The sequence below is a fragment of the Belonocnema kinseyi genome, chromosome 7, assembly GCF_010883055.1.
Source record: "Belonocnema kinseyi isolate 2016_QV_RU_SX_M_011 chromosome 7, B_treatae_v1, whole genome shotgun sequence".
In the NCBI taxonomy this organism is placed as follows: Eukaryota; Metazoa; Arthropoda; class Insecta; order Hymenoptera; family Cynipidae; genus Belonocnema; species Belonocnema kinseyi.
The window spans coordinates 4,129,492-4,143,831 of NC_046663.1; positions in this window are offsets into that span (position 1 = coordinate 4,129,492).

Sequence of the window (14,340 nt, forward strand, 5' to 3'; positions counted from 1 at the left end):
ATTTTGTTGAAAATTCGTATTTTTTGGAAGAATTTTGAATTTTGTTCGTAAATTGATCTAATTAAATTTTTTTTTTAAATTCGTCCTTTCGGTTTAATAATGCTACTATTTGGTTGAGAATTAATCTCTGCTTGAAAATTAGGATTTCTTGCTGGTTCAAAATTAATTTTTGTAATTACTATTTCATTTTTGGTAAAAAGTGGATTTTTTCTAATTGAAAATTCACCTACTTTTATAAAAAAAATGAAAATCTTTGTTAAAAAATAATTTTCTTAGTTAACTTTAATCTTTTTGGTTGAAAATACAACTTATTTGTATAAAATTCGTTTTTTTTTGTTAATGAAAATTGGTCTATTTTGGTTAAAACTTGAACTACTTTGTTAAAAAACGTTTTATTAGTTGCAGATTCATAATTTTAGTTTGAAATTCATATCTTTGGTTGAAATTTCATTGTTTTCTCGTTGAAAATTCAACTTTTTGTTCAAAAATTCCACTCTTTTTTTGATAATTGATATATTTGGTTGAAAATTTGACTGTTTTGTTGAAAATTTAAGTAACTTCTAAAAAATGCGATTGTTATGATAGAATATGCAACCTTTCTTAGTTGAATTTTTATTTTAAAATTTGACTGAACATTTATCTTTGTAGGTTGAAAATTTAACAATTTAGTTACAAAATCAACTATTTTATTTAAAAACTTAATTAATTTGTTAAAAATTCAACAGTTTGATGAATAATACAATAATTTTTTTACAATTTAAACTTTTTGTTAAAACTTGAACTCTTTTGTTGAAAAATTCCACATTTGGTTAAAAATTTAATCATTCTGTGGAAAATTCAACAATTTTGTTGAAAATTTAAGTATTTGATTTAAAATTCAATTGTTTTGTTAAAAGTTCATCCTTTTGGGATGTAAATTCAACAGTTTTGTTAAAAATTTAGCTTTTCTTTAAAAATTGAAAAAGTTTGTTAAAAATTTTAGATTTGTTTAAAAATGAAATTATTTCTATGAAAATTCTTTTTTTTTAAAGTTAATCATTTTTGATTGAAATACCAAATATAGCATTTTTTTTGAGACTTTATTAAAAAATTTAATGATTCATTCACAAATGCCAAACTTACCTTTAATCACAGATCCAAAATAAAATTCCGGTTTTTTCCCAGTAAAATAAATATACAAAAAAAGATAATTTAAGCTTGAACTCTTGAACTAGATTCTTATTTACAAAATAAATATTTTGCCCTCTGAGAGCTTTAAATTCGCCTTTGATTATCTGAAGACAAAAAATCGGTCTTAACAGTTTTGTTCATGTATTTTTTTTATAAAATTTAGTTAGCTCAGTGACAAGTATTAAAAAAAGAGGAAAAATTGTATGACATCCGGTCGACGATATTTCAGGATATTTCTGGTTAATTTGTTTTAACAATTCAAAAAAAAAAAAACATTATCGTGTTCGAGAAACCGGCAATGCACCCTAAATTATATAAGGGAAATCAATTTGTAAAATTAATTTTTGGTGAATTTATTTAGATAATTAAAAAAAAAACACTGTAATGAAAATACTTAGAGAGCCCGCAATGAGTATCAACATATTAAAATATCAATATATTAAAAATAATTATATGGGGTTCCTATGTCCACGAACATAACGTACGTTCGGTTGTCCAGTTCTCTAATTCTCTAATACAATTAAGATATTTCTGTAAGCAGCCTGCTCGCGATTTCGCCCAATTTTTATACTTCATGAGGTAACCAAAAGCTTCAGACGACGGAGTTATTTCTATGGGTTCAGGATTTTCTGAAACAGTTTCACTGTTTTCGATTTCAGGCTCGCATCTACCATTTAAAGCAAAGTTGTCAAAAACAGGATCTTCAAGTACAGTTTCGCTCTTTTCGATTTTAGGCACAATTTCCGGGTCGCGTTTACCATTTGTATCACAATTGACAAAAACAGGATCCCCAAGAATAGTTTCACTCTTTTCGATTTTAGGCACAATTTCAGACTAGCTTCCAACATTTGTAACAAAGTTTACAGAATTAAGATTTTTAAACATAGTTTCGCTGTTTTGGATTTTAGTTACAATTTAAAGATCGTTTGTACCATTTTTAACAAAGTTTACAAAAGCAGGATCTTCAAGGATAGCTTCGCTGTTTTTAATTTTAGGTAGAATTTCAGGCTCGCGTTTACCATTTGTAACGAAGTTGACAAAAACAGGATCTTCAAGGATAGATTCGATGTTTTAAATTTTTGGACACAATTTCAGGCTCGCGTTTATAATTTGTAACGAAGTTGGCAAAAACAGGATCTTCAAGTACAGTTTCGCTCTTTTCGATTTCGGTTACAATTTCAGATCCACGTCTACCATTTGTAACATAACCATTTGTAATATAGATTCTTCCATCCATGCAGTGACTTGGTGTGAATTCGATGAATTCCAGAAGCATTGCCACAGAATAAAGCGGTGACACGATCTTTGCATTCTTCTCTTTCCAAAGCTTCTTCTTCTTCTATATATAGAGGAAGGGTGCGCGCCGTCAATAGTCTGCAGAGAATTCCGGATTCGTCTGTATTGTAAATGTTGGCTGGCCTGAAATTTTCGGATTCAATTTTTGCTTTCAAAATTGGAGAAAATTCTGCAGCAGTTGAAGGATCGTTGAACGATTTCTGTTCTTTCAATCGAATGCCGTAACGCCGATTCAATCAGCATTTCCAATCCGAACAACATTTTCAATAGGAATGAATCCGCACTCGTACTGACCTAAACCGGGTTTCAATCCGAATGATTTCAATTCAATCCGAACTCAAATTCATTCGGATTAAAAATTCAGTATATATCAATTTGAGGTCGGATTCATTTGGGTTGAAAATTTTGTTCGGATTGAGTCGGATTAATTTTTAACCTATTTGGGTCGAATGAAATGTATAAACTTTTTCGGTTTGCTTCGGAATGAATTCCTATTCGAAAATTTCGCTAGGGTTCCCCGATTTGTCAGACAAGCTTGTGAGTGCTCTGAGAATATTTTCCCAAGGACTCGTAACATTTTTGTAATTATTCACGAAAAAAAAGTGATGAATCATTTTAGAATTTTCAGATCGAGTTCGTCAATTCTTTCTTAAACTTCGAAGATTATTTACGAAAATACATCAATATCCGATAATTTTTTCTCATATTCGACACCTAGCTACTAGTTCGTGACTCTTTGAAGGAAACATTTTTTCCGTTGATAAAATGAGCGTTGTTTTGATAAATAGAATTAATATAAAACTCTTACAAGTTTTTAAAGAGGATCAAAAGAAAAGGGGATAAGAGAGGGATTAATAAAGAGAGTATCAGAAATTTTTAGAGAGACAAAACGCAGGCTAAAGGTAGGAGAGCAAGTAGGAGGTAGTTTCTGGTTGGTGAGAGGTGTGAGATAAGGGGGTCCTCTGAGCCCACTTTTATTTAATTTTTTAATATCAGACTTGGAAGAAAAAATGAGGAGAAAGGGTTGGGGAGGAGTTAGGATAGGGAAGGAAAAGATATATACACTGACATACGCAGACGACATAGTGTTGATGGGAGAGGATGAAGAAGGGATGGCGGGGTTAATTACAGGATTAGAGAAATACTTAGATGGGAAAAAGATAAATGTAAATGTAGAAAAGACAAAGATAATGAGGTTTAGAAAAGGAAGGGGAAGGAAGAAAGAATGGACAGGGAGATGAAAAGGAATAAAGTTAGAAGAAGTCAAAGAGTATAAATATTCGGGATATATCTACCAAACAAATGGAGATCATATAGCTCATATAAGAGAAAGGATAAAAAAGCAGCAGAGGTAATGAAACAGATATGGGGAATAGGAAAAAAAAGGTTAACAAAAAATTGGAGAAGGAGAATATGGTTATTTGATACGCTGGTATGGCCGGTATTAGGTTATGGAGCAGAGATATGGGGAAGGAAAAAAGGAGAGATATTGAGAGTTTACAAGAAAGGTATATAAGGTGAACACTAAGAGCAGACTGGAGGACGCCAGGATATATGGTGAGAGAAGAAACGCAAAGGGATAAGTTAACTTTGAGAGCGGGAAAGAGGGCATGGAAATTTGAGACGAAGCTGAGGGAGGGAAAGGGAGGGGAGTTGGCGAGAAAATAAAGAGGGGAGAGGGAGGGTGATCGAATTAACGAGATGGGAAGAAGAAAGGAGGGAGTTCTTTAGTGATAGAGAAATAGAAGACGGGACTGGAGTAAACTATGAAGAATTGGAAAAAAGGGAGAGGGAAAGACAATTAACAGAAAGATGGGGGCGATTGAGGAATCAAAATATAATAAATGGTATAAAATGATAAAAAAGGAAGGGGTGCCAAAGTATTTAGAAAAGGGATGGGGAGAGAGAAGGTGGACCAGAATAGCAAGATTTAGATTAAGAAACGAGGTAAGGGAGGGGATGTACTTGGAAAAAGAAGAGAACAGAAAGTGTAGAATATGTGAATGGGGGGAGGAAACATGGGAGCATGTATGAGAAGGATGTAGGAGAGGAATGGAAGCTAAAGGAAGCTGGCAAGAAAATGTGGTGAAGATTCTAGGGGAAGATGGATGAGGAGAAGAATGGATGAAGGAGTTGGAGGGTGCTAGAGGAGCGAATGAGCGAGAATGATAGAATGCAAGTGAAAAAAGGTAAATGAAGGTAATGGTAAAGTAAAAGTTAAGTAGACTAAAATGCGTTTGCGTTCTCATGCTCTCTCTCTCTCTCTCTCGCTTTCGTTTGCGCGCTCACTCGTTTTTTAATAAGTCCTAAATTGCACTATTGCAGGAAATAGAAATAAAGAACTAGATATAAGACTTTATGTAAATAGTTGTCAATAATTGTATATATAGAAAGGATAAGATTGTAATAAATGTAGATATAAATGGAAAGATTGTAAGGAATGAAAGTCATGTAAACCCTTAGGGGACACATTATAAATAAAGAAGAAAAAGTATTCTGGACTTTCCAATTTCCTTTCTTCAAAATGTCGTCTATTGGTAAACCATCCCGAAAACGTGATAAAGATTTTTCTGAGCAGATAATGCCGGGGCAGAGGTGTTTATACCAGCTTCTCTTAGAGCTGCTTGCACCCAACCTGCAATTACTAATCTTGAAGCAGGACCTACTTTTTCTCTAGTGGTAAGAAACAAATTATTCAGCCCTGCTCGTGCACTTCTTCTAGATTTCAAAATTTGGATCAAACATCTCAACTGCCATGTTGGATCAATCTTTTGTTCTTTATTTTCAGAGACTCTACCCTGATTGTCTATGTGAAATACTGTATGTCTTCGAACCAAAAAATGGCTAGCCCACGAAGACCAGCATTTCTTCTTCAGTCCATCCTTTATGTCTGGAAAATCCCCCTCTCCCTCATACCTTCCAAGCCTCCAAATCTAGGCCTGACACCTTTGGTGGGGAAGAGTTAATTTCCATGTCTATAAGATTTTGTGGAAGATTTTGAATTTCCCAAGGAGGTTCCAGTGATCGATTCTTCAGATCTGCTCTCCAGAAGACTTTCTGCCATCTTGGAACGATTATAATGAAAATCTCCTGGGCTAGGTTCAGTTGTTGTAGAATTCTCGGAATTAAAGAAGGAGGTGGAAATATACACATTAGGTCGTAATTCCACACTTGACTGAAGGCGTTCACAAATGTTGATTTCTAATCCCTGATTTGCGATTCATAAGTTGGAACGACTGCTGATTGCGCGGTTGTCATCAAGTCTGTTCGTGGAACTCCTCATTTTTTAAAAAGCCGGCCTGTTACTCTCGTTAACTGTAAGAGAGGTTGTGACTTCGTGCTTCCTTGCCTCCGAATATACAGGGTGGACACGCTCGGGCTTACCAAAATATATGCAACTCCGCATACACTCTCATATGAATAGAATTAGTGTGTAAGGCGGGTTTCATCCACCCTAAGTCATGGGTATAGAGTGATCGTGCCCAGGGCACTTTGGCACCTAGGGGTTACGAAGGTGTCCTAACGGTCCCTCGGGGACACCGGGCGACCTCCCCGAGTAATTAGTCTTACCCTTGCATGCGTGGCTCTGCAAGGGCGGACCTTTTATTTTCCTAGCTACTCATGGGAAACAAAATGGATCACACAACTACTCAAAAAGAAGAAGGAGAAAGGGAGTTGGCTGAGGAGTGAAAGGGGCTGGGTTCTTAAAGGAGCTAGCATAACCATTTTCTACCTATCTGTCTCTACGGCATGCCTTACTCAGGCAGCGGCTCTTCCCCCACCTCTTCGGGGAGCCGAGGGTCTGACGGCGACTACAACGCCGATACAACTAGCACTGAGGCTCAAAAGCGACGAAGAGGCTCAGAGCACATCCCACCGGGGGGGGGGGGGGGGTAAGCCAGTAAAGAGGCACAAGGCGGTCCAGCAGCCGACGAACAGGGAGTCGTCGGGGGTTGGACACTTCATGGAGGCTACCTAGAGGGCGCTCGGAAGAGTGGCCCCAGATCAATGGCCAAAATTGGCTACACAAGACTTTGGCCGAGACAAGGCCTTGGAAAGGCGCACCTATTAAGGTTGGTGGACTTGAGTTGCTCCAGAGGATGGTTAAGGCTACGGCGTGATTTCCAGGTAAACTGATAGACCCGCATGTGGTTCTCCGTCGGCTGGAGGGATTCAAGCCGTCACTTAAGACAGCGTCCTGGCGGATCGTCAGGTACGATAGGCCTCAGGAAAAGGACACAGCTGAACTATTGACTCCAAAATTAATATTCTTGGTTTTTACAAGCACAGATTCTTTGAAAAAGGCACGCAGTGGTTGCCGAAACGTCAGAAAGACAGAATTTTAATAAAAGAACTTTTCAATCATTCCATTTTATTCTATTTTAATTAATGAAGACCGTAAGACCTACAAAAACAAATCTTACTCTTGTGCCTAGTGCAGCCGTGGAATGGACCTGCCACATGTTGGCCAATAGGAATCCAGCCACGACTATGGGTGACACCACTTTGTGTGTAACCGTTTACTCGGGATGTCCGCAGGAAGGTGTTTTATCACCTTGGCTGTGGTGCATGGTAGTGGATGAATTGCTTTATCTACTCACGAGTCAGGGCCTTCGCGTTATAGGCTATACGGACGACATACTGGTTATCGTGCGCGGTCAGAATCTGGATGCGCTCTTCGGAGTAATGCAGCAAGCACTAAGAATAGTAGATTCATGGTGTAAGAGGACTGGACTATCAGTCAATACAAGTAAGATGGACGCAGTTGTGTTCACCAGAAGGTACAAGTGGGCAACCACGAGCACATTGAAATTGTCTGGACCAAAACTGTACAATCAAAGGCCTAGCCAAATATCTGGGAGTCATTCTCGAAAAGAAGCTGTCATGGAACGAGCGTCTGGAAAACAAGTGCAAGAAGCTAGTAGCGACTCTTTGGCTCTGTACAAGAGCCATAGTGAATAGCTGGGGCTTAAAACCGCAGACACTTATGTGGATCTACACAGCGATCCTGTGACTCGTACTAACATATGCGACAGTCGTCTGGTGGAGCAGGGTTGAACTTTCTATTGTGAAGTCCCGACTAGAAAGAATCAGGGGACTGATTCTGAGAGGTATCACTGATGCCTCGAAGTGGACACCCACGATGGCCCTGGGGGAACAAATAGGTTTGGGGCCTCTTCATCTCACCATAAAGGCCGTGGCTGCGAAGACGGCCTGGAGATTAAATATGGTAAACGATAGCAGTACCTGGACAGTTATGCGGATACCAATCGACATCGCGAGGATGCCGACACTGAGCATGCTCAGGGAAAAAATGTCCACATGTCGCTACCTCTTCGACAAGATGTACCGAGTTAGCCTATCCACGAAAGAGGAATGGACTAACGGTGATGCACCCCTGCCCAGTGATGGAGACAACTGGTTTAAAGATGGCTCCAGGAACAAGGAGAACGCTGGAGCAGGTGTATATCGTAGAAAGAACGGAATGGGCTTTACAATTGCGATGGGGTCCTACGTAACAGTTCTACAATCTGAGATTATGGACCTGATCCAGTGCGCCTATAAGGCAATGGAGTATGGCGATAAAAGGAACATTCGAATCTGCTCAGATAGCAGGGCTGCTATCACGGCTCTTAATGGAACAACGACTACGTGGCTGCTAGTATGGGAGTGCTTTGAGACACTGAATAAGCTAGCGACCGAAAACCGAGTCACTCTGCTCTAGATCCATAGACACAGTGGCATCAGGGGCAATGAGATGTCGTACAGGCTAGAAGAGCTAACAACAAAGGGAAATTTTACTGGACCTAAGCCATGTGTGGGCATTTCCAGTAGGTTATTCACTGAAGATATTAACAGTTGGCTGACTGACAAACATCAGAATGAGTGGGATTCGGTCTCTAGCTGCAGAGAGGTTAAAACACTCTTGGGCTCAAAGCTAAACCCTCATCGAGCGAAAGAAATACTTAAGCTCGGAGGAATGAAGTCAAAGTCCTAACAGAAATGTTTATAGAAGATGGAAACCTCCGGTATCACAGATATAAGACAGGGCTTGAAGGAAGCCCCTCTGTCATCTGTGCGGAAAGAACAATGAGACTTCCAATCATATTCTTCGCCACTGCCCTGCGATTTCAGGGAAACTTGTAACACTCACAGGCAGTTTCTGCATCAGTGAGTCTGAAATATCAGCCAAAAGTGTGGCTGCGGTCCTGTCCTTATGGAGAGGGCTTTGGGGCCACGCTTAAGTCTTATAAGGGAACGCAACAGGATCACCCAAGCGTCAGGGGCTGTGACGGTCTCAACCCAGAATATTAATAATAAAATAAGACAGGTTGCATACTTTTTGGTAAGCCTCAACGTGTACACCCTTTAAAAGCTATCACTATCTTATTGTCTGATTGAAGAGGTAAGGCTTTTCTCTGCAGAATACGAGCATTTTAGACGATATTTATGTACACTCCCCACATTTCCTTTTTGTTTATATGCCATATACTCTATTGACCCTTCATCAGCTTGTCTCCCAACTGGACTCTCCAACATATGTTCGGTAAATCTGTTGTTAAATGCATAGTACGTATTTTTGGAAATATTTTCGATGTTTTGGTCAAATTTTTCATCCACCATTGCAACTCTGTTTTCACCATATCCGGAAAAAAGAAGGCTGGAAAAATAGGAGCAGCCTGCAATTTCTTTTAAGCCTCCACATTATGGATCTTATTTTACGATTCATTACGATTCATTACTAAAGCTTTCTTCATCAAAAAATTCTCATTAACAAGATTTGTCCTCCTCAAGTTCCATATTAGGAGTCAGTGTTTCTATCAATCTAGTCAGAAGATTCTCTATTCGGTCTGATTTGCCTTCTAAAGAAACTAACCTCAAATGTTTAGAAGGTGGTCGTTCATCACGGATGAAAAAAATTGAAGACAACTTCAGGAGGGCGATTCATAGTAAATTATGTAACGAGGGGGCAAAAGAAGAAGTTTTTTCCCAAGGGCAGTAATTAACATAGGGAAAAATCTACTTTCGTCCCGTGTTGCATATAATATTTTATACTACTCTCGACCATGTCCATCTTTTGGCCCTGAAAAGCGGATCCAACGGATTTTGCTATAGCTTTGTGGGAAGCTCAAATTTTGATCGACTTTTTTTTACTTTCACCCCGCTAATTTTACTTTAGCTTCGCAAATATGTTTGACGAGAAATATATGCTACTTTTGCCCCTATTTTCAGGGGCTAAAGGTGGCCATTCCGGTCGAGTGTGGAATAAAAAGAGTTAAGGGTCAAATGGATGAATGAAAAGGGTCGAAAGAGAACAAAACATACGCCTATTTCGCTGGGGAAGATGGAAGGGTTTTCTCAAGGGCCAGGCTGAAGCAAGAGACATGAAACAACTTGGCTTGACATTTTTTTTAACATTACCAAAAACTTTCTGCAAATGTTAACTTATGCTAATTTTTCGTTATAGATAGATAAACGTTTATTTTTCGGCCTGCTGGCCTTAATAAATTGACTTGCTTACACTACCATTTTTTTACAGAATTTTCTTACAACTATCTCTTACAAATTACCATCCGTCCACATCTTATAACTAATCCGCTCCCTTCTATATCCTAACATTCCTCGCTGCGCCTCGCCTCGCACGCATGTCTCTCTTTTTTCGCTGTTCCTCGCATCGCCAGCCTCTGCCTCTGCGGCTAACGCCTAATACTTAACTACTATTTACAATATTTACACTTTTCTTACATCTACTTCCTCTCCTATTTATAACCATTTCTTTTCTATTCCTCTTCCTCCTTCCTTCTTCTCTTCTCCATCTTATCCAACAGCCCGTTCACATATGCTACTGCCCTTTTGTCCCCCCTTTCATTCAACAATACCTCCATGCTTATCCCACTCCTTTCCACCTCTTCACATTCCTCCAAACAGTGCTCCACTTATGCATCCCCCTTCGCGCACAATTTACACATTCTCTTCTCTCTAGAAAGCCAGAACCTATTATAATTCTCCATGCAACCGCATGTCATTCTCGCTATAAGTTTTTGACTTCTTTGCTCTCCTTTCTCACACAAATATTCCGCTCTCTCCCTTGGCATAATCCACACATACTTCCAGTTAAACCTTGACTCTCTTATTCACTCCTCTCCTTCTGCCTTCTCTTTCTCCATGCCATTCTTTTGAACCAGCTGATATACCTTCCTTCCTCTTGCATCCTTCTCACTTCATCTATCTGCAATTCATTCGTTCTAAAATACCTTTCCCTTTCCACCTCCATCTTTGCACCGCTATGTACGTTCTCCTTCTCTCACCAACCCTCCCTAATCACCTTACTTTCCCCCTTTCCAAAAATTTCTCCTCTTATTTACCTATGCAAATATTTTCAATGGTACTCCTTCCCTCCCTAAAGCCCGCCTGCGTCTCCGGCAATATTCCTTTCCCCTCAACATCCTTGCGCAGCCTATCTGCCAAAACCATCGCGTATATTTTGTACGCGGTAGTCATTAGCGTAATTTCTCTATAATTTGCCTTCTTCTAATCGCCTCATCTCTCTTCCGTGTATCTGACTCCTGAATTGAATCTTTAAAAAATGTCCTCCATTCGTCGTTCCCTGTCTTCTCACTTATCCCGACCCTGCGTTTCCTAAACCTATTAATTACCTTCCACACGTCCTCTTCTGTCTTAACACTTCTCAACTCCTCTTTCAGCTCTTTTTCCTTTTCCTGCTCTTTCTTTTTACATACCCTTTCCCACCACGGCTTCGCCATTCCTTTCTTCTTCTTCCTAAATACCTTCATTTTCACAAAACCTTTCACTTTCTCTTTTAGATCCTCCCATATCTCGTGCACCAACTCCCCCTCAAAGTTTACGCTGCCCAACTACTCCTGATACTTCTCTGTCGCCTCTCTCGCCCACGACACCCTCTTCCCTAACGACCCTTCTTCTACACCCTGCCTTTTGTGAGCCTCCTCCTGTATCCAAAAACTTAATGGCTGATGGTCTGATTTCACTCTCCCTTCCACTGCGAATTTCTCTATCTCCTCCCACCCTTGCATATTAATAATCACATATTCTATCGCCGATACACCCATCTTACTTACATACACTGTAAAAAAAGTTGGTGTAAATTTACATCATGCAACGATGGAAATTATTTGATCGGTGTGGCACATAGTAAATAAGCAGAATTCTGTAAAAATACATATTTTTCTTCTCAACCTGCGTCCCCCATGAAGAAATACATGCAGGGCGTAAATTTCCTTTCGTCGATCGTGAAATTACATACGGTTCGTAAGTCAACACATTCAATCAAAATGATATTTGACGGTTATATAATTATATAGTATTATAGGTATAGTAGTATATTATATATAATAGCATTTTCATATAATAACCTTTTATAAATTTCCAAGTTGACCAATATCGTAAAAGAACCTTAAAATGTATTTAACCTGCAAAACAACAAACGAAATGCGCAGCAAATGGCAAGTGGCTGTTCGGGCATCTCCGGAACTTATCTATGGCACGACTTGCTCTCGCTAGTACCGAATGGTCAAAATTTACGTCCTGCATATAATTCTGTGGCGTTCGTCCACGCGCAATAACTTCCTCGCGATAGAAAGGCACACATCTTCAAAGTTTACATACCATTTCGTAGACGTAACGCCCCAAGTAAATTTAACACCTCACTTAAACTTACTATGTCTCACACTGATCGAATAATTTCCATCATCGGACGTAGTAATTTCACAGTCGACTGTAAATTGAACAACCTCCGTTTTATTTTCACATTGTAACTTGAAGTGAAATTACACTAGATTGCAAATAAGACTGAAGTATTGTAAATTAATCAGGACACATATTGTAATTTGAAAATACAATGCACTTATAATTACTAGCTGATTGTAAATATCACTGAAGCTTTTTTTAGTGTACGTACATTCTTTCTCTTCATCCCCTTTTACCACACCATTCGCCACCGCCCAGCCTCTGTCCTCCATCAAGTCTCTTAGAATCTCCCCCTCTTTATTTATTATATTATCCTTCGATTTTCTTTTGAACCTCTCCCCTTCCCGGTACATGCCTCCCCTAATTCACGCATTAAAGCCCCCCCCCCCAGTACCACCATACCCTCATCTCCCTCTCCTAGTAAGTTTTCTACCCTTTCTTTATTCCTTTCCATCCCATCCTTATTGTACACAGTCACAAACTTATAAATTACCCCTTCTACCTTTATAGCACCCATTTGCACGCCCTCCCCCTCTCCATCTCCATGAACTTCTTCCTCTAACCCATCCCTAACCCCTGTTATAATTCCCCCACTAGCCCTTCCTTTCCTCTTTAGCTTGACCGCCTCCTGTAGCCTCCACTTATACCCCCTTGGCAACTTTCGCTCTACTCTATCCCATTCCTTTCTCCCTACCCACGTCTCTACCAGTCCAATCACATCAAATTCCTTAATATACCTCCAGAAATGCTCATATTTCTTCTTTACTCCTGCTACGTTCCAGTACAGCACCTTTAACACTCCTCCATCCTGCTTTATTCTCACCCCCCCCCCCCCCCCCCCCCCTATTTCCCACGAAACAAGTTCCCCTACACTTCCTACAACACTTCCTTCTCCTCGCCCCATACCCAAAGTTTATCGTCTATTTGCATGTTCCAATGTCCTACCTTCGCCACTCTCCCTTCCCTCCTTTACATACTAACCCAGTCATTTAGCATTCTCTGTACATCCCTTTCCTGCCTCGTCAAATCTTGATCGATAAAAGCCTTCTTGTCCTTTGTCCTATTTTTGTTAACCATTACCCCAAATTTTTTTTCAGCTCTCCAATTCCACCACCACCACTTCCTTCTCCTTTCTCCCCTCCATCTGAACTTTTCCTACCTTGCCTTTAACCCACCCTATGCTCTGTAGCAGCGCTTCCACTCCCTCCCTTCCCCGCTCTTTAGCGTCAATCCTCTTATTACTATATTATTTCTCCTATCTGTCTTCTCTCTTTTCTCCATCCTCAACTCCATTGCCCTTATTTTTTCCCTTACTTGCACTGGACGCAATCTCCCTTGCCTTATCGCTTCTTCGCTCCGATTCTTCCCCCTCCCTGATGCGCCACTCAACTCCGGGCCACGCGCAGCTGGCCGTCGTGTCCTTCTGGAAATTCTCTCCCTGTCTAATTAACTACCAGCACTGCAAGTACCCTCGCTTTCCACCTCCCGCTCTTTCGTCGGTAACTGTAACCTATCCATACACACAAGTGCGCACTGCAGCCAACAGATGTCTCTTAAGGCTGCTGTCACTTACCGCCCTAAAATTTGAGTTTCTTTGTCCTATTTCCCTACTGAAAATTCCTATATAGGTTCCTATATAGAAACCTACATAGGATCCTATATGTTTCACCTATAGGAAATGACATAGGATCCTTTAAAGGATCCTGTATATGTTTCTGTAATCGACCATATCTAGATGCGCAGTACTATTCTATGGGACCTACAGCTGCGCAGAATTTTTTTTTGGCCCACCAGGAGCACCTAGAGACTTACGTAACATTAGGTACCATGAGGTACCATTAGTTATGTACAATCAATTAGGTACCAGTAGGTACCATATTAGGAAGTGCCCTATACAGGCACCTATATAGGATCCTATGTCCTTTCCTATAGTTGTCACCTATAGGTGACACATATTGGATCCTATATAGGGATTTTCAGTAGAGTTCATCCCTCACACCCCCTGCAGACACCCTTTCGCACCCTTAGCATCTCCCAGCCCTACGAGAACTACGAGGGTGGATTGATAAGTTTCCGGCCTGACCAAGAAAAACAACGTTTTTAAGAATTTTTTTTTTATTTCTCAACATAATCTCCTCCAAGGCTGAT